Here is a 27806-nt window from a genome sequence, read left to right on the forward strand (position 1 = left end):
CCTGTGAGAATTTTAGAACCTATGAGACTTTCTATAACTATGAGACTTTTTTTACCTGTGATACTTTTTTTAGCCATGAGACTTTTTTTAAACGATAGACCTTTTTTACCCCTGAGACACTTTTACACTTGAAACTTTTTACCCATGAGACTTTTTCACCCACGAGACTTTTTTTACCCGTCAGACCTTTTTTACTTGTCAGGCATTTTACCCAATACACTTTTTACCAAGGAAAAGTTTTAGCCGTGAGACTTTTCATACCTGTTAGACTTACAACACCTGACACCTTTTTTAGCCGTGAGAATTTTTTTACCCATGAGACTTTTTTACCCGTAAGACTTTTTACACTTGAGACCTTTTTTGCTCATAAGACTTTTCTTACCTGTGAGACCTTTTTTGCCCGAGAATTTTTTTACCTGTGAGAACGTTTACCTGAGAGACTTTTTTTACCCATGAGACTTTTTTACCCGTAAGACTTTTTACACGTGAGAGCTTTTTTGCTCATAAGACTTTTCTTACCTGTGAGACCTTTTTTGCCCATGACAATTTTTTTACCTGTGAGAATTTATACCTGTGAGACTTTTTTTACGCATGAGACTTTTCTTACCTGTGAGACCTTTTTTGCCCATGAGACTTTTTTTACCCGTCAGACATTTTACCCAATAGACTGTTTACCAAGGAAAATTTTTATCCGTGAGACTTTTTATACCTGCTAGACTTACAACACCTGACACCTTTTTTACCCGTGAGAATTTTTTTACCCATGAGACTTTTTTACCCGTAAGACTTTTTACACTTGAGACCTTTTTTGCTCATAAGACTTTTCTTACCTGTCAGACCTTTTTTGCCCATGAGACTTTTTTTACCTGTGAGAATTTTAGAACCTATGAGGCTTTCTATAACTATGAGACTTTTTTTTACCTGTGATACTTTTTTTAGCCATGAGACTTTTTTTAAACGATAGACCTTTTTTACCCCTGAGACACTTTTACACTTGAAACTTTTTACCCATGAGACTTTTTCACCCATGAGACTTTTTTTATCCGTCAGACCTTTTTCACTTGTCAGATTTTTTACGCGAGAGACTTTTTACCAAGGAAAATTTTTATCCGTGAGACTTTTTATACCTGCTAGACTTACAACACCTGACACCTTTTTTAGCTGTGAGAATTTTTTTACCCATGAGACTTTTTTTACCCATGAGACTTTTTTACCTGTAAGACTTTTTACACTTGAGACCTTTTTTGCCCATAAGACTTTTCTTACCTGTGAGACCTTTTTTGCCCATGAGACTTTTTTTATCCGTCTAGACATTTTACCCAATAGACTGTTTACCAAGGAAAATTTTTATCCGTGAGACTTTTTATACCTGTTAGACTTACAACACCTGACACCTTTTTTACCCATGAGAATTTTTTTACCCATGAGACTTTTTTACCTGCGAGACTTTTTACACTTGAGACCTTTTTTGCTCATAAGACTTTTCTTACCTGTGAGACTTTTTTTACCCATAAGAGTTTTTTACCTGTAAGACTTTTTACACGTGAGACTTTTTTTACGCATGAGACTTTTCTTACCTGTGAGACCTTTTTTGCCCATGAGACTTTTTTTATCCGTCAGACATTTTACCCAATAGACTGTTTACCAAGGAAAATTTTTATCCGTGAGACTTTTTATACCTGCTAGACTTACAACACCTGACACCTTTTTTACCGGTGAGATTTTTTCTACCCATGAGACTTTTTTACCCGTAAGACTTTTTACACTTGAGACCTTTTTTGCTCATAAGACTTTTCTTACCTGTGAGACCTTTTTTGCCCATGAGAATTTTTTTACCACTGAGAATTTTTACCTGTGAGACTTTTTTTACGCATGAGACTTTTCTTACCTGTGAGACCTTTTTTGCCCATGAGACTTTTGTTACGTGTCAGACCTTTTTTGCCCATGAGACTTTTTTTACCCGTCAGACATTTTACCCAATAGACTGTTTACCAAGGAAAATTTTTAGCCGTGAGACTTTTTATACCTGCTAGACTTACAACACCTGACACCTTTTTTACCCATGAGAATATTTTTACCCATGAGACTTTTTTACCCGTAAGACTTTTTACACTTGAGACCTTTTTTGCTCATAAGACTTTTCTTACCTGTGATACCTATTTTGCCCATGAGAATTTTCTTACTTGTGAGAATTTTTACCTGTGAGACTTTTTTTACGCATGAGACTTTTCTTACCTGTGAGACCTTTTTTGCCCATAAGACTTTTCTTACCTGTGAGACCTTTTTTGCCCATGAGACTTTTTTTATCCGTCAGACATTTTACCCAATAGACTGTTTACCAAGGAAAATTTTTATCCGTGAGACTTTTTATACCTGTTAGACTTACAACACCTGACACCTTTTTTACCCATGAGAATTTTTTTACCCATGAGACTTTTTTACCCGTAAGACTTTTTACACTTGAGACCTTTTTTGCTCATAACACTTTTCTTACCTGTCAGACCTTTTTTGCCCATGAGACTTTTCTTACCTGTGAGACCTTTTTTGCCCATGAGAATTTTTTTACCTGTGAGACTTTTTTTACCCATGAGACTTTTCTTACCTGTGAGACCTTTTTTGCCCATGAGACTTTTCTTACCTGTCAGACCTTTTTTGCCCATGAGACTTTTTTTACCCGTCAGACATTTTACCCAATAGACTGTTTACCAAGGAAAATTTTTATCCGTGAGACTTTTTATACCTGCTAGACTTACAACCCCTGACACCTTTTTTACCCGTGAGAATGTTTTTACCCATGAGACTTTTTTACCCGTAAGACTTTTTACACTTGAGACCTTTTTTGCTCATAAGACTTTTCTTACCTGTGAGACCTTATTTGCCCGAGAATTTTTTTACCTGTGAGACCTTTTTTGCCCATGAGACTTTTTTTACCTGTGAGAATTTTAGAACCTATGAGACTTTCTATAACTATGAGACTTTTTTTACCTGTGATACTTTTTTTAGCCATGAGACTTTTTTTAAACGATAGACCTTTTTTACCCCTGAGACACTTTTACACTTGAAACTTTTTACCCATGAGACTTTTTCACCCACGAGACTTTTTTTACCCGTCAGACCTTTTTTACTTGTCAGGCATTTTACCCAATACACTTTTTACCAAGGAAAAGTTTTAGCCGTGAGACTTTTCATACCTGTTAGACCTACAGCACCTGACACCTTTTTTAGCCGTGAGAATTTTTTTACCCATGAGACTTTTTTTACCCATGAGACTTTTTTACCCGTAAGACTTTTTACACTTGAGACCTTTTTTGCTCATAAGACTTTTCTTACCTGTGAGACCTTTTTTGCCCATGAGAATTTTTTTACCTGTGAGACTTTTTTTATGCATGAGACTTTTCTTACCTGTGAGACCTTTTTTGCCCATGAGACTTTTCTTACCTGTCAGACCTTTTTTGCCCATGAGACTTTTTTTATCCGTCAGACATTATACCCAATAGACTGTTTACCAAGGAAAATTTTTATCTGTGAGACTTTTTATACCTGCTAGACTTACAACACCTGACACCTTTTTTACCCGTGAGAATTTTTTTACCCATGAGACTTTTTTACTCGTAAGACTTTTTACACGTGAGGCCTTTTTTGCCCATAAGACTTTTCTTACCTGTGAGACCTTTTTTGCCCGACAATTTTTTTACCAGTGAGATCTTTTACCTGAGAGACTTTTTTTACCCATGAGACTTCTTTTATCCGTCAGACATTTTACCCAATAGACTGTTTACCAAGGAAAATTTTTATCCGTGAGACTTTTTATACCTGCTAGACTTACAACACCTGACACCTTTTTTACCCGTGAGACTTATTCTATCCATGAGACTTTTTTACCCGTAAGACTTTTTACACTTGAGACCTTTTTTGCTCATAAGACTTTTCTTACCTGTCAGACCTTTTTCCCCATGAGACTTTTTTTACCTGTGAGAATTTTAGAACCTATGAGACTTTCTATAACTATGAGACTTGTTTTTACCTGTGATACTTTTTTTAGCCATGAGACTTTTTTTAAACGATAGACCTTTTTTACCCCTGAGACACTTTTACACTTGAAACTTTTTACCCATGAGACTTTTTCACCAATGAGACTTTTTTTATCCGTCAGACCTTTTTCACTTGTCAGACATTTTACGCGAGAGACTTTTTACCAAGGAACATTTTTATCCGTGAGACTTTTTATACCTGTTAGACTTACAACACCTGACACCTTTTTTAGCCGTGAGAATTTTTTTACCCATGAGACTTTTTTTACCCGTGAGACTTTTTTACCCGTAAGACTTTTTACACTTGAGACCTTTTTTGCTCATAAGACTTTTCTTACCTGTGAGACCTTTTTTGCCAATGACAATTTTTTTACCTGTGAGAATTTATGCCTGTGAGACTTTTTTTATGCATGAGACTTTTCTTACCTGTGAGACCTTTTTTGCCCATGAGACTTTTTTTACCCGTCAGACATTTTACGCAATAGACTGTTTACCAAGGAAAATTTTTATCCGTGAGACTTTTTATACCTGCTAGAGTTACAACACCTGACACCTTTTTTACCCGTGAGAATTTTTTTACCCATGAGACTTTTTTACCCGTAAGACTTTTTACACTTGAGACCTTTTTTGCTCATAAGACTTTTCTTACCTCTCAGACCTTTTTTGCCCATGACACTTTTTTTACCTGTGAGAATTTTAGAACCTATAAGACTTTCTATAACTATGAGATTTTTTTTACCTGTGATACTTTTTTTAGCCATGGGACTTTTTTTAAACGATAGACCTTTTTTACCCCTGAGACACTTTTACACTTGAAACTTTTTACCCATGAGACTTTTTCAACCACGAGACTTTTTTTACCCGTCAGACCTTTTTTACTTGTCAGGCATTTTACCCAATACACCTTTACCAAGGAAAATTTTTAGCTGTTAGACTTTTTATAACTGTTAGACTTACAACACCTGACACCTTTTTTACCCGTGAGAATTTTTTTACCCGTGAGACTTATTCTATCCATGAGACTTTTTTACCCGTAAGACTTTTTACACGTGAGACCTTTTTTGCCCATAGACTTTTCTTACCTGTGGGACCTTTTTTGCCCATGAGACTTTTTTTATCCGTCAGACATTTTACCCAATAGACTGTTTACCAAGGAAAATTTTTATCCGTGAGACTTTTTATACCTGCTAGACTTACAACACCTGACACCTTTTTTACCCATGAGAATGTTTTTACCCATGAGACTTTTTTACCCGTAAGACTTTTTACACTTGAGACCTTTTTTGCTCATAAGACTTTTCTTACCTGTGAGACCTTTTTTGCCCGACAATTTTTTTACCAGTGAGATCTTTTACCTGTGAGACTTTTTTTACCCATGAGACTTTTTTACCCGTAAGACTTTTTACACGTGAGACCTTTTTTGCCCATAAGACTTTTCTTACCTGTGAGACCTTTTTTGCCCATGAGACTTTTTTTATCCGTCTAGACATTTTACCCAATAGACTGTTTACCAAGGAAAATTTTTATCCGTGAGACTTTTTATACCTGTTAGACTTACAACACCTGACACCTTTTTTACCCATGAGATTTTTTCTACCCATGAGACTTTTTTACCCGTAAGACTTTTTACAATTGAGACCTTTTTTGCTCATAAGACTTTTCCTACCTGTGAGACCTTTTTTGCCCATGAGAATTTTTTTACCACTGAGAATTTATACCTGTGAGACTTTTTTTACGCATGAGACTTTTCTTACCTGTGAGACCTTTTTTGCCCATGAGACTTTTTTTACCCGTCAGACATTTTACCCAATAGACTGTTTACCAAGGAAAATTTTTATCCGTGAGACTTTTTATACCTGCTAGACTTACAACACCTGACACCTTTTTTACCCGTGAGATTTTTTCTACCCATGAGACTTTTTTACCCGTAAGACTTTTTACACTTGAGACCTTTTTTGCTCATAAGACTTTTCTTACCTGTGAGACCTTTTTTGCCCATGAGACTTTTTTTACCTGTGAGAATTTTAGAACCTATGAGGCTTTCTATAACTATGAGACTTTTTTTTACCTGTGATACTTTTTTTAGCCATGAGACTTTTTTTAAACGATAGACCTTTTTTACCCCTGAGACACTTTTACACTTGAAACTTTTTACCCATGAGACTTTTTCACCCATGAGACTTTTTTTATCCGTCAGACCTTTTTCACTTGTCAGAGTTTTTACGCGAGAGACTTTTTACCAAGGAAAATTTTTATCCGTGAGACTTTTTATACCTGCTAGACTTACAACACCTGACACCTTTTTTAGCCGTGAGAATTTTTTTAGCCGTGAGAATTTTTTTACCCATGAGACTTTTTTACCCGTAAGACTTTTTACACTTGAGACCTTTTTTGCTCATAAGACTTTTCTTACCTGTGAGACCTTTTTTGCCCATGAGAATTTTTTTACCACTGAGAATTTTTACCTGTGAGACTTTTTTTATGCATGAGATTTTCTTACCTGTGAGACCTTTTTTGCCCATAGACTTTTCTTACCTGTGGGACCTTTTTTGCCCATGAGACTTTTTTTATCCGTCAGACATTTTACCCAATAGACTGTTTACCAAGGAAAATTTTTATCCGTGAGACTTTTTATACCTGCTAGACTTACAACACCTGACACCTTTTTTACCCATGAGAATGTTTTTACCCATGAGACTTTTTTACCCGTAAGACTTTTTACACTTGAGACCTTTTTTGCTCATAAGACTTTTCTTACCTGTGAGACCTTTTTTGCCCGACAATTTTTTTACCAGTGAGATCTTTTACCTGTGAGACTTTTTTTACCCATGAGACTTTTTTACCCGTAAGACTTTTTACACGTGAGACCTTTTTTGCCCATAAGACTTTTCTTACCTGTGAGACCTTTTTTGCCCATGAGACTTTTTTTATCCGTCTAGACATTTTACCCAATAGACTGTTTACCAAGGAAAATTTTTATCCGTGAGACTTTTTATACCTGTTAGACTTACAACACCTGACACCTTTTTTACCCATGAGATTTTTTCTACCCATGAGACTTTTTTACCCGTAAGACTTTTTACAATTGAGACCTTTTTTGCTCATAAGACTTTTCCTACCTGTGAGACCTTTTTTGCCCATGAGAATTTTTTTACCACTGAGAATTTATACCTGTGAGACTTTTTTTACGCATGAGACTTTTCTTACCTGTGAGACCTTTTTTGCCCATGAGACTTTTTTTACCCGTCAGACATTTTACCCAATAGACTGTTTACCAAGGAAAATTTTTATCCGTGAGACTTTTTATACCTGCTAGACTTACAACACCTGACACCTTTTTTACCCGTGAGATTTTTTCTACCCATGAGACTTTTTTACCCGTAAGACTTTTTACACTTGAGACCTTTTTTGCTCATAAGACTTTTCTTACCTGTGAGACCTTTTTTGCCCATGAGACTTTTTTTACCTGTGAGAATTTTAGAACCTATGAGGCTTTCTATAACTATGAGACTTTTTTTTACCTGTGATACTTTTTTTAGCCATGAGACTTTTTTTAAACGATAGACCTTTTTTACCCCTGAGACACTTTTACACTTGAAACTTTTTACCCATGAGACTTTTTCACCCATGAGACTTTTTTTATCCGTCAGACCTTTTTCACTTGTCAGAGTTTTTACGCGAGAGACTTTTTACCAAGGAAAATTTTTATCCGTGAGACTTTTTATACCTGCTAGACTTACAACACCTGACACCTTTTTTAGCCGTGAGAATTTTTTTAGCCGTGAGAATTTTTTTACCCATGAGACTTTTTTACCCGTAAGACTTTTTACACTTGAGACCTTTTTTGCTCATAAGACTTTTCTTACCTGTGAGACCTTTTTTGCCCATGAGAATTTTTTTACCACTGAGAATTTTTACCTGTGAGACTTTTTTTATGCATGAGATTTTCTTACCTGTGAGACCTTTTTTGCCCATGAGACTTTTCTTACCTGTCAGACCTTTTTTGCCCATGAGACTTTTTTTATCCGTCAGACATTTTACCCAATAGACTGTTTACCAAGGAAAATTTTTATCCGTGAGACTTTTTATACCTGTTAGACTTACAACACCTGACACCTTTTTTACCCATGAGAATTTTTTTACCCATGAGACTTTTTTACCCGTAAGACTTTTTACACTTGAGACCTTTTTTGCTCATAACACTTTTCTTACCTGTCAGACCTTTTTTGCCCATGAGACTTTTCTTACCTGTGAGACCTTTTTTGCCCATGAGACTTTTTTTACCCGTCAGACATTTTACCCAATAGACTGTTTACCAAGGAAAATTTTTATCCGTGAGACTTTTTATACCTGCTAGACTTACAACACCTGACACCTTTTTTACCCGTGAGATTTTTTCTACCCATGAGACTTTTTTACCCGTAAGACTTTTTACACTTGAGACCTTTTTTGCTCATAAGACTTTTCTTACCTGTGAGACCTTTTTTGCCCATGAGACTTTTTTTACCTGTGAGAATTTTAGAACCTATGAGGCTTTCTATAACTATGAGACTTTTTTTTACCTGTGATACTTTTTTTAGCCATGAGACTTTTTTTAAACGATAGACCTTTTTTACCCCTGAGACACTTTTACACTTGAAACTTTTTACCCATGAGACTTTTTCACCCATGAGACTTTTTTTATCCGTCAGACCTTTTTCACTTGTCAGAGTTTTTACGCGAGAGACTTTTTACCAAGGAAAATTTTTATCCGTGAGACTTTTTATACCTGCTAGACTTACAACACCTGACACCTTTTTTAGCCGTGAGAATTTTTTTAGCCGTGAGAATTTTTTTACCCATGAGACTTTTTTACCCGTAAGACTTTTTACACTTGAGACCTTTTTTGCTCATAAGACTTTTCTTACCTGTGAGACCTTTTTTGCCCATGAGAATTTTTTTACCACTGAGAATTTTTACCTGTGAGACTTTTTTTATGCATGAGATTTTCTTACCTGTGAGACCTTTTTTGCCCATGAGACTTTTCTTACCTGTCAGACCTTTTTTGCCCATGAGACTTTTTTTATCCGTCAGACATTTTACCCAATAGACTGTTTACCAAGGAAAATTTTTATCCGTGAGACTTTTTATACCTGCTAGACTTACAACACCTGACACCTTTTTTACCCATGAGATTTTTTCTACCCATGAGAGTTTTTTACCCGTAAGACTTTTTACACTTGAGACCTTTTTTGCTCATAAGACTTTTCTTACCTGTGAGACCTTTTTTGCCCATGAGAATTTTTTTACCTGTGAGAATTTTTACCTGTGAGACTTTTTTTACGCATGAGACTTTTCTTACCTGTGAGACCTTTTTTGCCCATGAGACTTTTCTTACCTGTGAGACCTTTTTTGCCCATGAGACTTTTTTTATCCGTCAGACATTTTACCCAATAGACTGTTTACCAAGGAAAAGTTTTATCCGTGAGACTTTTTATACCTGCTAGACTTAGAACCCCTGACACCTTTTTTACCCGTGAGAATGTTTTTACCCATGAGACTTTTTTACCCGTAAGACTTTTTACACTTGAGACCTTTTTTGCTCATAAGACTTTTCTTACCTGTGAGACCTTATTTGCCCGAGAATTTTTTTACCTGTGAGACCTTTTTTGCCCATGAGACTTTTCTTACCTGTGAGAATTTTAGAACCTATGAGACTTTCTATAACTATGAGACTTTTTTTACCTGTGATACTTTTTTTAGCCATGAGACTTTTTTTAAACGATAGACCTTTTTTACCCCTGAGACACTTTTACACTTGAAACTTTTTACCCATGAGACTTTTTCACCCACGAGACTTTTTTTACCCGTCAGACCTTTTTTACTTGTCAGGCATTTTACCCAATACACTTTTTACCAAGGAAAACTTTTAGCCGTGAGACTTTTCATACCTGTTAGACCTACAGCACCTGACACCTTTTTTAGCCGTGAGAATTTTTTTACCCATGAGACTTTTTTTACCCATGAGACTTTTTTACCCGTAAGACTTTTTACACTTGAGACCTTTTTTGCTCATAAGACTTTTCTTACCTGTGAGACCTTTTTTGCCCATGACAATTTTTTTACCACTGAGAATTTTTACCTGTGAGACTTTTTTTACGCATGAGACTTTTCTTACCTGTGAGACCTTTTTTGCCCATGAGACTTTTCTTACCTGTCAGACCTTTTTTGCCCATGAGACTTTTTTTATCCGTCAGACATTTTACCCAATAGACTGTTTACCAAGGAAAATTTTTATCCTTGAGACTTTTCATACCTGCTAGACTTACAACACCTGACACCTTTTTTACCCGTGAGAATTTTTTTACCCATGAGATTTTTTTACGCATGAGACTTTTTTACCCGTAAGACTTTTTACACTTGAGACCTTTTTTGCTCATAAGACTTTTCTTACCTGTCAGACCTTTTTTGCCCATGAGACTTTTTTTACCTGTGAGAATTTTAGAACCTATAAGACTTTCTATAACTATGAGATTTTTTTTACCTGTGATACTTTTTTTAGCCATGATACTTTTTTTAAACGATAGACCTTTTTTACCCCTGAGACACTTTTACACTTGAAACTTTTTACCCATGAGACTTTTTCACCCACGAGACTTTTTTTACCCGTCAGACCTTTTTTACTTGTCAGGCATTTTACCCAATACACATTTTACCAAGGAAAAGTTTTAGCCGTGGGACTTATTATACCTGTTAGACTTACAACACCTGACACCTTTTTTAGCCGTGAGAATTTTTTTACCCATGAGACTTTTTTTACCCATGAGACTTTTTTACCCGTAAGACTTTTTACACTTGAGACCTTTTTTGCTCATAAGACTTTTATTACCTGTCAGATCTTTTTTGCCCATGAGAATTTTTTTACCTGTGAGACTTTTTTTACCCATGAGACTTTTTTTACGCATGAGACTTTTCTTACCTGTGAGACCTTTTTTGCCCGTGAGACTTTTCTTACCTGTCAGACCTTTTTTGCCCATGAGACTTTTTTTACCCGTCAGACATTTTACCCAATAGACTGTTTACCAAGGCAAATTTTTATCCGTGAGACTTTTTATACCTGTTAGACTTACAACACCTGACACCTTTTTTACCCGTGAGAATTTTTTTACCCATGAGACTTTTTTTACCCATGAGACTTTTTTACCCGTAAGACTTTTTACACTTGAGACCTTTTTTGCTCATAAGACTTTTCTTACCTGTGAGACCTTATTTGCCCGAGAATTTTTTTACCTGTGAGACCTTTTTTGCCCATGAGACTTTTCTTACCTGTGAGAATTTTAGAACCTATGAGACTTTCTATAACTATGAGACTTTTTTTACCTGTGATACTTTTTTTAGCCATGAGACTTTTTTTAAACGATAGACCTTTTTTACCCCTGAGACACTTTTACACTTGAAACTTTTTACCCATGAGACTTTTTCACCCACGAGACTTTTTTTACCCGTCAGACCTTTTTTACTTGTCAGGCATTTTACCCAATACACTTTTTACCAAGGAAAAGTTTTAGCCGTGAGACTTTTCATACCTGTTAGACCTACAGCACCTGACACCTTTTTTAGCCGTGAGAATTTTTTTACCCATGAGACTTTTTTTACCCATGAGACTTTTTTACCCGTAAGACTTTTTACACTTGAGACCTTTTTTGCTCATAAGACTTTTCTTACCTGTGAGACCTTTTTTGCCCATGACAATTTTTTTACCACTGAGAATTTTTACCTGTGAGACTTTTTTTACGCATGAGACTTTTCTTACCTGTGAGACCTTTTTTGCCCATGAGACTTTTCTTACCTGTCAGACCTTTTTTGCCCATGAGACTTTTTTTATCCGTCAGACATTTTACCCAATAGACTGTTTACCAAGGAAAATTTTTATCCTTGAGACTTTTCATACCTGCTAGACTTACAACACCTGACACCTTTTTTACCCGTGAGAATTTTTTTACCCATGAGATTTTTTTACGCATGAGACTTTTTTACCCGTAAGACTTTTTACACTTGAGACCTTTTTTGCTCATAAGACTTTTCTTACCTGTCAGACCTTTTTTGCCCATGAGACTTTTTTTACCTGTGAGAATTTTAGAACCTATAAGACTTTCTATAACTATGAGATTTTTTTTACCTGTGATACTTTTTTTAGCCATGATACTTTTTTTAAACGATAGACCTTTTTTACCCCTGAGACACTTTTACACTTGAAACTTTTTACCCATGAGACTTTTTCACCCACGAGACTTTTTTTACCCGTCAGACCTTTTTACTTGTCAGGCATTTTACCCAATACACATTTTACCAAGGAAAAGTTTTAGCCGTGGGACTTATTATACCTGTTAGACTTACAACACCTGACACCTTTTTTAGCCGTGAGAATTTTTTTACCCATGAGACTTTTTTTACCCATGAGACTTTTTTACCCGTAAGACTTTTTACACTTGAGACCTTTTTTGCTCATAAGACTTTTCTTACCTGTCAGATCTTTTTTGCCCATGAGAATTTTTTTACCTGTGAGACTTTTTTTACCCATGAGACTTTTTTTACGCATGAGACTTTTCTTACCTGTGAGACCTTTTTTGCCCGTGAGACTTTTCTTACCTGTCAGACCTTTTTTGCCCATGAGACTTTTTTTACCCGTCAGACATTTTACCCAATAGACTGTTTACCAAGGCAAATTTTTATCCGTGAGACTTTTTATACCTGTTAGACTTACAACACCTGACACCTTTTTTACCCGTGAGAATTTTTTTACCCATGAGACTTTTTTACCCGTAAGACTTTTTACACTTGAGACCTTTTTTGCTCATAAGACTTTTCTTACCTGTGAGACCTTTTTTGCCCGACAATTTTTTTACCTGTGAGATCTTTTACCTGTGAGACTTTTTTTACCCATGAGACCTTTTTACCCGTAAGACTTTTTACACGTGAGACCTTTTTTGCCCATAAGACTTTTCTTACCTGTCAGACCTTTTTTGCCCATGAGACTTTTTTTACCCGTCAGACATTTTACCCAATAGACTGTTTACCAAGGAAAATAATTATCCGTGAGACTTTTTATACCTGCTAGACTTACAACACCTGACACCTTTTTTACCCGTGAGAATTTTTTTACCCATGAGACTTTTTTACCCGTAAGACTTTTTACACTTGAGACCTTTTTTGCTCATAAGACTTTTCTTACCTGTGAGACCTTTTTTGCCCATGAGACTTTTTTTACCTGTGAGAATTTTAGAACCTATGAGACTTTCTATAACTATGAGACTTTTTTTTACCTGTGATACTTTTTTTAGCCATGAGACTTTTTTAAAACGATAGACCTTTTTTACCCCTGAGACAGTTTTACACTTGAAACTTTTTACCCATGAGACTTTTTCACCCACGAGACTTTTTTTACCCGTCAGACCTTTTTTACTTGTCAGGCATTTTACCCAATACACTTTTTACCAAGGAAAAGTTTTAGCCATGAGACTTTTTATACCTGTTAGACTTACAACACCTGACACCTTTTTTAGCCGTGAGAATTTTTTTACCCATGAGACTTTTTTTACCCATGAGACTTTTTTACCCGTAAGACTTTTTACACGTGAGACCTTTTTTGCCCATAAGACTTTTCTTACCTGTCAGACCTTTTTTGCCCATGAGACTTTTTTTATCCGTCAGACATTTTACCCAATAGACTGTTTACCAAGGCAAATTTTTATCCGTGAGACTTTTTATACCTGTTAGACTTACAACACCTGACACCTTTTTTACCCATGAGAATTTTTTTACCCATGAGACTTTTTTACCCGTAAGAGTTTTTACACTTGAGACCTTTTTTGCTCATAAGACTTTTCTTACCTGTGAGACCTTTTTTGCCCATGAGACTTTTCTTACCTGTCAGACCTTTTTTGCCCATGAGACTTTTTTTACCCGTCAGACATTTTACCCAATAGACTGATTACCAAGGAAAATTTTTATCCGTGAGACTTTTTATACCTGCTAGACTTAAAAAACCTGACACCTTTTTTACCCGTGAGAATTTTTTTACCCATGAGACTTTTTTACCCGTAAGACTTTTTACACTTGAGACCTTTTTTGCTCATAAGACTTTTCTTACCTGTGAGACCTTTTTTGCCCGAGAATTTTTTTACCTGTGAGATCTTTTACCTGTGAGACTTTTTTTACCCATGAGACTTTTTTACCCGTAAGACTTTTTACACGTGAGACCTTTTTTGCCCATAAGACTTTTCTTACCTGTGAGACCTTTTTTACCCATGAGACTTTTTTTACCCGTCAGACATTTTACCCAATAGACTGTTTACCAAGGAAAATAATTATCCGTGAGACTTTTTATACCTGCTAGACTTACAACACCTGACACCTTTTTTACCCGTGAGAATGTTTTTACCCATGAGACTTTTTTACCCGTAAGACTTTTTACACTTGAGACCTTTCTTGCTCATAAGACTTTTCTTACCTGTCAGACCTTTTTTGCCCATGAGACTTTTTTTACCTGTGAGAATTTTAGAACCTATGAGACTTTCTATAACTATGAGACTTTTTTTTACCTGTGATACTTTTTTTAGCCATGAGACTTTTTTAAAACGATAGACCTTTTTTACCCCTGAGACACTTTTACACTTGAAACTTTTTACCCATGAGACTTTTTCACCCACGAGACTTTTTTTACCCGTCAGACCTTTTTTACTTGTCAGGCATTTTACCCAATACACTTTTTACCAAGGAAAAGTTTTAGCTGTGAGTCTTTTTATACCTGTTAGACTTACAACACCTGACACCTTTTTTAGCCGTGAGAATTTTTTTACCCATGAGACTTTTTTTACCCATGAGACTTTTTTACCCGTAAGACTTTTTACACGTGAGACCTTTTTTGCTCATAAGACTTTTCTTACCTGTGGGACCTTTTTTGCCCATGAGACTTTTCTTACCTGTCAGACCTTTTTTGCCCATGAGACTTTTTTTATCCGTCAGACATTTTACCCAATAGACTTTTTACCAAGGAAAATTTTTATCCGTGAGACTTTTTATACCTCCTAGACTTACAACACCTGACACCTTTTTTACCCGTGAGAATTTTTTTACCCATGAGATTTTTTTACCCATGAGACTTTTTTACCCGTAAGACTTTTTACACTTGAGACCTTTTTTGCTCATAAGACTTTTCTTACCTCTCAGACCTTTTTTGCCCATGAGACTTTTTTTACCACTGAGAATTTTAGAACCTATGAGACTTTCTATAACTATGAGACTTTTTTTACCTGTGATACTTTTTTTAGCCATGAGACTTTTTTTAAACGATAGACCTTTTTTACCCCTGAGACACTTTTACACTTGAAACTTTTTACCCATGAGACTTTTTCACCCACGAGACTTTTTTTACCCGTCAGACCTTTTTTACTTGTCAGGCATTTTACCCAATACACTTTTTACCAAGGAAAAGTTTTAGCCGTGAGACTTTTTATACCTGTTAGACTTACAACACCTGACACCTTTTTTAGCCGTGAGAATTTTTTTACCCATGAGACTTTTTTTACCCATGAGACTTTTTTACCCGTAAGACTTTTTACACGTGAGACCTTTTCTGCCCATAAGACTTTTCTTACCTGTGGGATCTCTTTTGCCCATGAGACTTTTTTTATCCGTCAGACATTTTACCCAATAGACTGTTTACCAAGGAAAATTTTTATCCGTGAGACTTTTTATACCTGTTAAACTTACAACACCTGACACCTTTTTTACCCGTGAGAATTTTTTTACCCATGAGACTTTTTTACCCGTAAGACTTTTTACACTTGAGACCTTTTTTGCTCATAACACTTTTCTTACCTGTCAGACCTTTTTTGCCCATGAGAATTTTTTTACCTGTGAGATCTTTTACCTGTGAGACTTTTTTTACGCATGAGACTTTTCTTACCTGTGAGACCTTTTTTGCCCGTGAGACTTTTCTTACCTGTCAGACCTTTTTTGCCCATGAGACTTTTTTTACCCGTCAGACATTTTACCCAATAGACTGTTTACCAAGGAAAATTTTTATCCGTGAGACTTTTTATACCTGTTAGACTTACAACACCTGACACCTTTTTTACCCGTGAGAATTTTTTTACCCATGAGACTTTTTTACCCGTAAGACTTTTTACACTTGAGACCTTTTTTGCTCATAAGACTTTTCTTACCTGTGAGACCTTTTTTGCCCGACAATTTTTTTACCAGTGAGATCTTTTACCTGTGAGACTTTTTTTACCCATGAGACTTTTTTACCCGTAAGACTTTTTACACTTGAGACCTTTTTTGCTCATAAGACTTTTCTTACCTGTGAGACTTTTTTTACCCATAAGAGTTTTTTACCTGTAAGACTTTTTACACGTGAGACCTTTTTTGCCCATAAGACTTTTCTTACCTGTGGGACCTTTTTTGCCCATGAGACTTTTTTTATCCGTCAGACATTTTACCCAATAGACTGTTTACCAAGGAAAATTTTTATCCGTGAGACTTTTTATACCTGTTAGACTTACAACACCTGACACCTTTTTTACCCGTGAGAATTTTTTTACCCATGAGACTTTTTTACCCGTAAGACTTTTTACACTTGAGACCTTTTTTGCTCATAAGACTTTTCTTACCTGTGAGACCTTTTTTGCCCATTAGAATTTTTTTACCACTGAGAATTTATACCTGTGAGACTTTTTTTACGCATGAGACTTTTCTTACCTGTGAGACCTTTTTTGCCCATGAGACTTTTCTTACCTGTGAGACCTTTTTTGCCCATGAGACTTTTTTTACCCGTCAGACATTTTACCCAATAGACTGTTTACCAAGGAAAATTTTTATCCATGAGACTTTTTATACCTGCTAGACTTACAACACCTGACACCTTTTTTACCCATGAGAATGTTTTTACCCATGAGACTTTTTTACCCGTAAGACTTTTTACACTTGAGACCTTTTTTGCTCATAAGACTTTTCTTACCTGTGAGACCTTTTTTGCCCGACAATTTTTTTACCTGTGAGATCTTTTACCTGTGAGACTTTTTTTACCCATGAGACTTTTTTACCCGTAAGACTTTTTACACGTGAGACCTTTTTTGCCCATAAGACTTTTCTTACCTGTGAGACCTTTTTTGCCCATGAGACTTTTTTTATCCGTCTAGACATTTTACCCAATAGACTGTTTACCAAGGAAAATTTTTATCCGTGAGACTTTTTATACCTGTTAGACTTACAACACCTGACACCTTTTTTACCCATGAGATTTTTTCTACCCATGAGACTTTTTTACCCGTAAGAGTTTTTACAATTGAGACCTTTTTTGCTCATAAGACTTTTCCTACCTGTGAGACCTTTTTTGCCCATGAGAATTTTTTTACCACTGAGAATTTATACCTGTGAGACTTTTTTTACGCATGAGACTTTTCTTACCTGTGAGACCTTTTTTGCCCATGAGACTTTTTTTACCCGTCAGACATTTTACCCAATAGACTGTTTACCAAGGAAAATTTTTATCCGTGAGACTTTTTATACCTGCTAGACTTACAACACCTGACACCTTTTTTACCCGTGAGATTTTTTCTACCCATGAGACTTTTTTACCCGTAAGACTTTTTACACTTGAGACCTTTTTTGCTCATAAGACTTTTCTTACCTGTGAGACCTTTTTTGCCCATGAGACTTTTTTTACCTGTGAGAATTTTAGAACCTATGAGGCTTTCTATAACTATGAGACTTTTTTTTACCTGTGATACTTTTTTTAGCCATGAGACTTTTTTTAAACGATAGACCTTTTTTACCCCTGAGACACTTTTACACTTGAAACTTTTTACCCATGAGACTTTTTCACCCATGAGACTTTTTTTATCCGTCAGACCTTTTTCACTTGTCAGAGTTTTTACGCGAGAGACTTTTTACCAAGGAAAATTTTTATCCGTGAGACTTTTTATACCTGCTAGACTTACAACACCTGACACCTTTTTTAGCCGTGAGAATTTTTTTAGCCGTGAGAATTTTTTTACCCATGAGACTTTTTTACCCGTAAGACTTTTTACACTTGAGACCTTTTTTGCTCATAAGACTTTTCTTACCTGTGAGACCTTTTTTGCCCATGAGAATTTTTTTACCACTGAGAATTTTTACCTGTGAGACTTTTTTTATGCATGAGATTTTCTTACCTGTGAGACCTTTTTTGCCCATGAGACTTTTCTTACCTGTCAGACCTTTTTTGCCCATGAGACTTTTTTTATCCGTCAGACATTTTACCCAATAGACTGTTTACCAAGGCAAATTTTTATCCGTGAGACTTTTTATACCTGTTAGACTTACAACACCTGACACCTTTTTTACCCATGAGAATTTTTTTACCCATGAGACTTTTTTACCCGTAAGACTTTTTACACTTGAGACCTTTTTTGCTCATAACACTTTTCTTACCTGTCAGACCTTTTTTGCCCATGAGACTTTTCTTACCTGTGAGACCTTTTTTGCCCATGAGACTTTTTTTACCCGTCAGACATTTTACCCAATAGACTGTTTACCAAGGAAAATTTTTATCCGTGAGACTTTTTATACCTGCTAGACTTACAACACCTGACACCTTTTTTACCCGTGAGATTTTTTCTACCCATGAGACTTTTTTACCCGTAAGACTTTTTACACTTGAGACCTTTTTTGCTCATAAGACTTTTCTTACCTGTGAGACCTTTTTTGCCCATGAGACTTTTTTTACCTGTGAGAATTTTAGAACCTATGAGGCTTTCTATAACTATGAGACTTTTTTTTACCTGTGATACTTTTTTTAGCCATGAGACTTTTTTTAAACGATAGACCTTTTTTACCCCTGAGACACTTTTACACTTGAAACTTTTTACCCATGAGACTTTTTCACCCATGAGACTTTTTTTATCCGTCAGACCTTTTTCACTTGTCAGAGTTTTTACGCGAGAGACTTTTTACCAAGGAAAATTTTTATCCGTGAGACTTTTTATACCTGCTAGACTTACAACACCTGACACCTTTTTTAGCCGTGAGAATTTTTTTAGCCGTGAGAATTTTTTTACCCATGAGACTTTTTTACCCGTAAGACTTTTTACACTTGAGACCTTTTTTGCTCATAAGACTTTTCTTACCTGTGAGACCTTTTTTGCCCATGAGAATTTTTTTACCACTGAGAATTTTTACCTGTGAGACTTTTTTTATGCATGAGATTTTCTTACCTGTGAGACCTTTTTTGCCCATGAGACTTTTCTTACCTGTCAGACCTTTTTTGCCCATGAGACTTTTTTTATCCGTCAGACATTTTACCCAATAGACTGTTTACCAAGGAAAATTTTTATCCGTGAGACTTTTTATACCTGCTAGACTTACAACACCTGACACCTTTTTTACCCGTGAGATTTTTTCTACCCATGAGAGTTTTTTACCCGTAAGACTTTTTACACTTGAGACCTTTTTTGCTCATAAGACTTTTCTTACCTGTGAGACCTTTTTTGCCCATGAGAATTTTTTTACCTGTGAGAATTTTTACCTGTGAGACTTTTTTTACGCATGAGACTTTTCTTACCTGTGAGACCTTTTTTGCCCATGAGACTTTTCTTACCTGTGAGACCTTTTTTGCCCATGAGACTTTTTTTATCCGTCAGACATTTTACCCAATAGACTGGTTACCAAGGAAAAGTTTTATCCGTGAGACTTTTTATACCTGCTAGACTTACAACACCTGACACCTTTTTTACCCGTGAGAATGTTTTTACCCATGAGACTTTTTTACCCGTAAGACTTTTTACACTTGAGACCTTTTTTGCTCATAAGACTTTTCTTACCTGTGAGACCTTATTTGCCCGAGAATTTTTTTACCTGTGAGACCTTTTTTGCCCATGAGACTTTTCTTACCTGTGAGAATTTTAGAACCTATGAGACTTTCTATAACTATGAGACTTTTTTTACCTGTGATACTTTTTTTAGTCATGAGACTTTTTTTAAACGATAGACCTTTTTTACCCCGAGACACTTTTACACTTGAAACTTTTTACCCATGAGACTTTTTCACCCACGAGACTTTTTTTACCCGTCAGACCTTTTTTACTTGTCAGGCATTTTACCCAATACACTTTTTACCAAGGAAAAGTTTTAGCCGTGAGACTTTTCATACCTGTTAGACCTACAACACCTGACACCTTTTTTAGCCGTGAGAATTTTTTTACCCATGAGACTTTTTTTACCCATGAGACTTTTTTACCCGTAAGACTTTTTACACTTGAGACCTTTTTTGCTCATAAGACTTTTCTTACCTGTGAGACCTTTTTTGCCCATGACAATTTTTTTACCACTGAGAATTTTTACCTGTGAGACTTTTTTTACGCATGAGACTTTTCTTACCTGTGAGACCTTTTTTGCCCATGAGACTTTTCTTACCTGTGAGACCTTTTTTGCCCATGAGACTTTTTTTACCCGTCAGACATTTTACCCAATAGACTGTTTACCAAGGAAAATTTTTATCCGTGAGACTTTTTATACCTGCTAGACTTACAACACCTGACACCTTTTTTACCCGTGAGATTTTTTCTACCCATGAGACTTTTTTACCCGTAAGACTTTTTACACTTGAGACCTTTTTTGCTCATAAGACTTTTCTTACCTGTGAGACCTTTTTTGCCCATGAGACTTTTTTTACCTGTGAGAATTTTAGAACCTATGAGGCTTTCTATAACTATGAGACTTTTTTTTACCTGTGATACTTTTTTTAGCCATGAGACTTTTTTTAAACGATAGACCTTTTTTACCCCTGAGACACTTTTACACTTGAAACTTTTTACCCATGAGACTTTTTCACCCATGAGACTTTTTTTATCCGTCAGACCTTTTTCACTTGTCAGAGTTTTTACGCGAGAGACTTTTTACCAAGGAAAATTTTTATCCGTGAGACTTTTTATACCTGCTAGACTTACAACACCTGACACCTTTTTTAGCCGTGAGAATTTTTTTAGCCGTGAGAATTTTTTTACCCATGAGACTTTTTTACCCGTAAGACTTTTTACACTTGAGACCTTTTTTGCTCATAAGACTTTTCTTACCTGTGAGACCTTTTTTGCCCATGAGAATTTTTTTACCACTGAGAATTTTTACCTGTGAGACTTTTTTTATGCATGAGATTTTCTTACCTGTGAGACCTTTTTTGCCCATGAGACTTTTCTTACCTGTCAGACCTTTTTTGCCCATGAGACTTTTTTTATCCGTCAGACATTTTACCCAATAGACTGTTTACCAAGGAAAATTTTTATCCGTGAGACTTTTTATACCTGCTAGACTTACAACACCTGACACCTTTTTTACCCGTGAGATTTTTTCTACCCATGAGAGTTTTTTACCCGTAAGACTTTTTACACTTGAGACCTTTTTTGCTCATAAGACTTTTCTTACCTGTGAGACCTTTTTTGCCCATGAGAATTTTTTTACCTGTGAGAATTTTTACCTGTGAGACTTTTTTTACGCATGAGACTTTTCTTACCTGTGAGACCTTTTTTGCCCATGAGACTTTTCTTACCTGTGAGACCTTTTTTGCCCATGAGACTTTTTTTATCCGTCAGACATTTTACCCAATAGACTGGTTACCAAGGAAAAGTTTTATCCGTGAGACTTTTTATACCTGCTAGACTTACAACACCTGACACCTTTTTTACCCGTGAGAATGTTTTTACCCATGAGACTTTTTTACCCGTAAGACTTTTTACACTTGAGACCTTTTTTGCTCATAAGACTTTTCTTACCTGTGAGACCTTTTTTGCCCATGACAATTTTTTTACCACTGAGAATTTTTACCTGTGAGACTTTTTTTACGCATGAGACTTTTCTTACCTGTGAGACCTTTTTTGCCCATGAGACTTTTCTTACCTGTCAGACCTTTTTTGCCCATGAGACTTTTTTTATCCGTCAGACATTTTACCCAATAGACTGTTTACCAAGGAAAATTTTTATCCTTGAGACTTTTCATACCTGCTAGACTTACAACACCTGACACCTTTTTTACCCGTGAGAATTTTTTTACCCATGAGATTTTTTTACGCATGAGACTTTTTTACCCGTAAGACTTTTTACACTTGAGACCTTTTTTGCTCATAAGACTTTTCTTACCTGTCAGACCTTTTTTGCCCATGAGACTTTTTTTACCTGTGAGAATTTTAGAACCTATAAGACTTTCTATAACTATGAGATTTTTTTTACCTGTGATACTTTTTTTAGCCATGATACTTTTTTTAAACGATAGACCTTTTTTACCCCTGAGACACTTTTACACTTGAAACTTTTTACCCATGAGACTTTTTCACCCACGAGACTTTTTTTACCCGTCAGACCTTTTTTACTTGTCAGGCATTTTACCCAATACACATTTTACCAAGGAAAAGTTTTAGCCGTGGGACTTATTATACCTGTTAGACTTACAACACCTGACACCTTTTTTAGCCGTGAGAATTTTTTTACCCATGAGACTTTTTTTACCCATGAGACTTTTTTACCCGTAAGACTTTTTACACGTGAGACCTTTTTTGCCCATAAGACTTTTCTTACCTGTGGGACCTTTTTTGCCCATGAGACTTTTTTTATCCGTCAGACATTTTACCCAATACACTGTTTACCAAGGAAAATTTTTATCCGTGAGACTTTTTATACCTGTTAGACTTACAACACCTGACACCTTTTTTACCCGTGAGAATTTTTTTACCCATGAGACTTTTTTACCCGTAAGACTTTTTACACTTGAGACCTTTTTTGCTCATAAGACTTTTCTTACCTGTCAGATCTTTTTTGCCCATGAGAATTTTTTTACCTGTGAGACTTTTTTTACCCATGAGACTTTTTTTACGCATGAGACTTTTCTTACCTGTGAGACCTTTTTTGCCCGTGAGACTTTTCTTACCTGTCAGACCTTTTTTGCCCATGAGACTTTTTTTACCCGTCAGACATTTTACCCAATAGACTGTTTACCAAGGCAAATTTTTATCCGTGAGACTTTTTATACCTGTTAGACTTACAACACCTGACACCTTTTTTACCCGTGAGAATTTTTTTACCCATGAGACTTTTCTTACCTGTGAGACCTTTTTTGCCCATGAGACTTTTTTTACCTGTGAGAATTTTAGAACCTATGAGACTTTCTATAACTATGAGACTTTTTTTTACCTGTGATACTTTTTTTAGCCATGAGACTTTTTTAAAACGATAGACCTTTTTTACCCCTGAGACAGTTTTACACTTGAAACTTTTTACCCATGAGACTTTTTCACCCACGAGACTTTTTTTACCCGTCAGACCTTTTTTACTTGTCAGGCATTTTACCCAATACACTTTTTACCAAGGAAAAGTTTTAGCCGTGAGACTTTTTATACCTGTTAGACTTACAACACCTGACACCTTTTTTAGCCGTGAGAATTTTTTTACCCATGAGACTTTTTTTACCCATGAGACTTTTTTACCCGTAAGACTTTTTACACGTGAGACCTTTTTTGCCCATAAGACTTTTCTTACCTGTCAGACCTTTTTTGCCCATGAGACTTTTTTTATCCGTCAGACATTTTACCCAATAGACTGTTTACCAAGGCAAATTTTTATCCGTGAGACTTTTTATACCTGTTAGACTTACAACACCTGACACCTTTTTTACCCATGAGAATTTTTTTACCCATGAGACTTTTTTACCCGTAAGACTTTTTACACTTGAGACCTTTTTTGCTCATAACACTTTTCTTACCTGTCAGACCTTTTTTGCCCATGAGACTTTTCTTACCTGTGAGACCTTTTTTGCCCATGAGACTTTTTTTACCCGTCAGACATTTTACCCAATAGACTGATTACCAAGGAAAATTTTTATCCGTGAGACTTTTTATACCTGCTAGACTTAAAAAACCTGACACCTTTTTTACCCGTGAGAATTTTTTTACCCATGAGACTTTTTTACCCGTAAGACTTTTTACACTTGAGACCTTTTTTGCTCATAAGACTTTTCTTACCTGTGAGACCTTTTTTGCCCGACAATTTTTTTACCTGTGAGATCTTTTACCTGTGAGACTTTTTTTACCCATGAGACTTTTTTACCCGTAAGACTTTTTACACGTGAGACCTTTTTTGCCCATAAGACTTTTCTTACCTGTGAGACCTTTTTTACCCATGAGACTTTTTTTACCCGTCAGACATTTTACCCAATAGACTGTTTACCAAGGAAAATATTTATCCGTGAAACTTTTTATACCTGCTAGACTTACAACACCTGACACCTTTTTTACCCGTGAGAATTTTTTTACCCATGAGACTTTTTTACCCGTAAGACTTTTTACACTTGAGACCTTTTTTGCTCATAAGACTTTTCTTACCTGTCAGACCTTTTTTGCCCATGACAATTTTTTTACCTGTGAGAATTTTAGAACCTATGAGACTTTCTATAACTATGAGACTTTTTTTTACCTGTGATACTTTTTTTAGCCATGAGACTTTTTTAAAACGATAGACCTTTTTTACCCCTGAGACACTTTTACACTTGAAACTTTTTACCCATGAGACTTTTTCACCCACGAGACTTTTTTTACCCGTCAGACCTTTTTTACTTGTCAGGCATTTTACCCAATACACTTTTTACCAAGGAAAAATTTTAGCCGTGAGTCTTTTTATACCTGTTAGACTTACAACACCTGACACCTTTTTTAGCCGTGAGAATTTTTTTACCCATGAGACTTTTTTTACCCATGAGACTTTTTTACCCGTAAGACTTTTTACACGTGAGACCTTTTTTGCTCATAACACTTTTCTTACCTGTCAGACCTTTTTTGCCCATGAGACTTTTCTTACCTGTCAGACCTTTTTTGCCCATGAGACTTTTTTTACCCGTCAGACATTTTACCCAATAGACTTTTTACCAAGGAAAATTTTTATCCGTGAGACTTTTTATACCTCCTGGACTTACAACACCTGACACCTTTTTTACCCGTGAGAATTTTTTTACCCATGAGATTTTTTTACCCATGAGACTTTTTTACCCGTAAGACTTTTTACACTTGAGACCTTTTTTGCTCATAAGACTTTTCTTACCTGTCAGACCTTTTTTGCCCATGAGACTTTTTTTACCACTGAGAATTTTAGAACCTATAAGACTTTCTATAACTATGAGATTTTTTTTACCTGTGATACTTTTTTTAGCCATGAGACTTTTTTTAAACGATAGACCTTTTTTACCCCTGAGACACTTTTACACTTGAATCTTTTTACCCATGAGACTTTTTCACCCACGAGACTTTTTTTACCCGTCAGACCTTTTTTACTTGTCAGGCATTTTACCCAATACACTTTTTACCAAGGAAAAGTTTTAGCCGTGAGACTTTTTATACCTGTTAGACTTACAACACCTGACACCTTTTTTAGCCGTGAGAATTTTTTTACCCATGAGACTTTTTTTACCCATGAGACTTTTTTACCCGTAAGACTTTTTACACTTGAGACCTTTTTTGCTCATAAGACTTTTCTTACCTGTCAGACCTTTTTTGCCCATGAGACTTTTTTTACCTGTGAGATCTTTTACCTGTGAGACTTTTTTTACGCATGAGACTTTTCTTACCTGTGAGACCTTTTTTGCCCGTGAGACTTTTCTTACCTGTCAGACCTTTTTTGCCCATGAGACTTTTTTTACCCGTCAGACATTTTACCCAATAGACTGTTTACCAAGGAAAATTTTTATCCGTGAGACCTTTTATACCTGTTAGACTTACAACACCTGACACCTTTTTTACCCGTGAGAATTTTTTTACCCATGAGACTTTTTTACCCGTAAGACTTTTTACACTTGAGACCTTTTTTGCTCATAAGACTTTTCTTACCTGTGAGACCTTTTTTGCCCGACAATTTTTTTACCAGTGAGATCTTTTACCTGTGAGACTTTTTTTACCCATGAGACTTTTTTACCCGTAAGACTTTTTACACTTGAGACCTTTTTTGCTCATAAGACTTTTCTTACCTGTGAGACTTTTTTTACCCATAAGAGTTTTTTACCTGTAAGACTTTTTACACGTGAGACCTTTTTTGCCCATAAGACTTTTCTTACCTGTCAGACCTTTTTTGCCCATGAGACTTTTTTTATCCGTCAGACATTTTACCCAATAGACTGTTTACCAAGGAAAAGTTTTAGCCGTGAGACTTTTTATACCTGTTAGACTTACAACACCTGACACCTTTTTTACCCGTGAGATTTTTTCTACCCATGAGACTTTTTTACCCGTAAGACTTTTTACACTTGAGACCTTTTTTGCTCATAAGACTTTTCTTACCTGTGAGACCTTTTTTGCCCGAGAATTTTTTAACCAGTGAGATCTTTTACCTGTGAGACTTTTTTTACCCATGAGACTTTTTTACCCGTAAGACTTTTTACACTTGAGACCTTTTTTGCTCATAAGACTTTTCTTACCTGTGAGACTTTTTTTACCCATAAGAGTTTTTTACCTGTAAGACTTTTTACACGTGAGACCTTTTTTGCCCATAAGACTTTTCTTACCTGTCAGACCTTTTTTGCCCATGAGACTTTTTTTACCCGTCAGACATTTTACCCAATAGACTTTTTACCAAGGAAAATTTTTATCCGTGAGACTTTTTATACCTGCTAGACTTACAACACCTGACACCTTTTTTACCCGTGAGAATGTTTTTACCCATGAGACTTTTTTACCTGTAAGACTTTTTACACTTGAGACCTTTTTTGCTCATAAGACTTTTCTTACCTGTGAGACCTTTTTTGCCCATGATACTTTTTTTACCTGTGAGAATTTTAGAACCTATGAGACTTTCTATAACTATGAGACTTTTTTTACCTGTGATACTTTTTTTAGCCATGAGACTTTTTTTAAACGATAGACCTTTTTTACCCCTGAGACACTTTTACACTTGAATCTTTTTACCCATGAGACTTTTTCACCCACGAGACTTTTTTTACCCGTCAGACCTTTTTTACTTGTCAGGCATTTTATCCAATACACTTTTTACCAAGGAAAAGTTTTAGCCGTGAGACTTTTTATACCTGTTAGACTTACAACACCTGACACCTTTTTTAGCCGTGAGAATTTTTTTACCCATGAGACTTTTTTTACCCATGAGACTTTTTTACCCGTAAGGCTTTTTACACTTGAGACCTTTTTTGCTCATAAGACTTTTCTTACCTGTGAGACCTTTTTTGCCCATGACAATTTTTTTACCTGTGAGAATTTTTACCTGTGAGACTTTTTTTACAAATGAGACTTTTCTTACCTGTGAGACCTTTTTTGCCCATGAGACTTTTTTTACCCGTCCGACATTTTACCCAATAGACTGTTTACCAAGGAAAATTTTTATCCGTGAGACTTTTTATACCTGCTAGACTTACAACACCTGACACCTTTTTTACCCGTGAGAATGTTTTTACCCATGAGACTTTTTTACCCGTAAGACTTTTTACACTTGAGACCTTTTTTGCTCATAAGACTTTTCTTACCTGTGAGACCTTTTTTGCCCATGAGAATTTTTTTACCACTGAGAATTTTTACCTGTGAGTCTTTTTTTACGCATGAGACTTTTCTTACCTGTGAGACCTTTTTGCCCATGAGACTTTTCTTACCTGTCAGACCTTTTTTACCCATGAGACATTTTTACCCGTAAGACTTTTTACACTTGAGACCTTTTTTGCTCATAAGACTTTTCTTACCTGTGAGACCTTTTTTGCCCATGAGAATTTTTTTACCAGTGAGATCT

At 35.8% G+C, this 27806-nt stretch overlaps 1 long non-coding RNA gene across 1 annotated transcript; it reads right to left on the bottom strand.

Moving 5' to 3' along the window:
* Window positions 1–861: 861 nt before the first annotated feature.
* LOC308060184 lies at window positions 862–27377 on the bottom strand. Its single transcript, XR_013926641.1, has 3 exons — window positions 27327–27377; window positions 4174–4405; window positions 862–966 (listed from the first exon to the last, which is right to left on the bottom strand). It is a non-coding gene; the product is annotated as an uncharacterized lncRNA (long non-coding RNA).
* Between the last annotated feature and the right edge of the window lie 429 nt (window positions 27378–27806).

The sequence above is a fragment of the Falco punctatus genome, assembly GCF_963210335.1.
Source record: "Falco punctatus genome assembly, chromosome: 1".
Lineage (NCBI taxonomy): Eukaryota > Metazoa > Chordata > Aves > Falconiformes > Falconidae > Falco > Falco punctatus.